Raw genomic sequence first — 2,367 nt, 5'->3', positions numbered from 1 at the left:
GGGGCATGCCAACGCACAGAACAGATTCGCGGGGCATGCCATGCCAAATAGAAAACCTCAGGGGCCAAGGAGTGAGATCCACCTTCCACCTCCTCCCGCGATCACGGACAAAAATCGACACCAGTTACAAATAGCGGCAGCCCCACACCCGCCTCCTTATATCGACACCAACAGCGCGGTCTCGATGATTCAGAAGGCCAGCCATCCAACAGAGCTCAAAAAGTAATTTCGCGACAAGTCTTCATGGCAGAAAAGATGCCTCCACCAACAATCGAGTACCTGAATTGGTCGGGACAGGACATTGGCTTCACCATAGCAGACCACCCGTAGCAAGTCCCTCGACCAGGGCAATCAGCTTTGATCTTACCAGCGGTGATCGCAGGATTCGACGTTTCACGAGTATTCATAGATGGAGGCAGCAGCTTAAACCTCATGTATGCAGACACATTGATGAAGATGAATATATCCTTGGTGAACTTAAAACCAACCGACACACATTTCCATGGTATCACACCAGACAAACCAAGTTATCTGCTGGGAAAGATCAATTTCGACGTTCAGTTTGGAACCCGAGAGAATTACAGGATAGAAAGGCTGGAGTTCGAAGTCGTGGATTTTCCATCACAGTACCATGCTCTACTGGGACGACCCGCGTATGCCAGGTTTATGGCAGTATCACATTACACATACTTGTTCTGGAGACTCCCTGGGCCCAGAGGCCCAATCACAGTAAGAGGCAGTTTCGTGCTAGCGGATAAGTGCGACAAGGATTTTCATCGACTGTCAGAAACCTTCGGGATGCAAGAGGAGTATATGGCGTCCAGGCTAACAACTGATTACGACGTGTTGCCTGATGGAGGGAGGCCGCTAAAGGAGCCAACCTTCAACACAACCAAAAATTCAAAGGAGTTGCAGATACACCCGACAGATCCCAAGAAGACGACAGCTATCACCACAAATATGGATCTCGCATAGGAAAGCGCCCTCGTCGAGTTCCTACGTGAGCGCTGGGAAATCTTCGCATGGTGTCCCGCAGACATGCCAGGAGTACCCAGGGAACTTGCCGAGCACCCCCTTAACTTGGATCCATTGGTCAGGCCAATCAGACAACTGTTGCGGCGTTTTTCGGAACCAAACCGCAAAGCTATGCTGTCGGAAATCAATCGACTCAGAGAAGCTGGATTCATCAAAGAGCTACATACAGAGGCCACGTGGGTAGCTAACCCAGTGCTGGTCCCGAAGAAAAACACAGAGGTCCTTCGCATGTGCGTCGACTTCACGTGTCTCAATAAACATTGTCCAAAGGATCACTTCCCCCTCCCAAGGATCGATCAAATTATTGACTCCACGGCAGGCTGTGAACGTCTTTCCTTCCTGGGCGCATACTCTGGTTACAACCAGATCCGATTAAAAGAAGAAGACGAGGTCAAAACATCTTTTATAACACCCTATGGCGTGTTTTGCTATAGAACAATGCCCTTCGGGTTGAAAAACGCGGGAGCAACATATCAGCGGATGATGCAGAAATGCCTTGCCACTTAGATTGGCAAGAACATTCAAGTGTACATTGACGATGTCGTCATAACAACGAAGAAAGGGTCAACCTTGATCGATGATCTCAAGTAAACTTTCGACAACCTCGATAAATTCTGCCTCAAGCTGAACCCGACGAAGTGTTCTTTCGGTGTTCCTGCAGGAGAACTCCTCGGGTTTCTGGTGTCAGCAAGAGGAATCGAGGCTAACCCGGAGAAAATTCAAGCCATCGTGATGATACGGAAGCCAACAAAGCTCAAGGAAATACAACAGCTAACTGGGCGAGTCGCAGCTTTGAGCAGATTTATCGCCAGGCTGGGAGAAAAGGCGTTACCGTTCTACGCCCTGATCAAACAGGGAGAAAAGTTCGAGTGGAATGAAGAAGCAGAAAGAGCCTTTGAGGATCTCAAACGCACAATCTCGACACCACCAATATTGGTGGCGCCCAAGGAAAAAGGAACCGCTTCTGTTGTATATCGCGGCCACACCCCAAGTGGTCAGCACAATACTTGTGGTTGAGCGAGAAGAAGAAGGAAAACTCCATGGAGTCCGGCGGCCGGTATACTTCATCAGCGAAGTTTTATCACCCTCAAAACAGCGGTACCCGCAGTACCAAAAGTTAGCATATGGAGTATTCACAACCGCAAGAAAACTGCGACACTATTTCTCAGCACATCCGATAATAGTGGTCAATGAGGCGCCTTTGTCCAATATATTGAATAACCCGGAAGCTACGGGTCGTGTCTCCGTTTGGGGAATAGAGCTTTCCCCTCGGGACATCACGTATGAAAAAAGAAAGGGATTTCTATTTTCGTGCCCTCGGGTCCTTAGTTG

Source organism: Lolium rigidum, chromosome 3, assembly GCF_022539505.1.
Source record: "Lolium rigidum isolate FL_2022 chromosome 3, APGP_CSIRO_Lrig_0.1, whole genome shotgun sequence".
Taxonomy (NCBI): Eukaryota; Viridiplantae; Streptophyta; class Magnoliopsida; order Poales; family Poaceae; genus Lolium; species Lolium rigidum.
The sequence above is the reverse complement of the archived record's forward strand: the minus strand, read 5'-3'. Positions refer to the sequence as shown.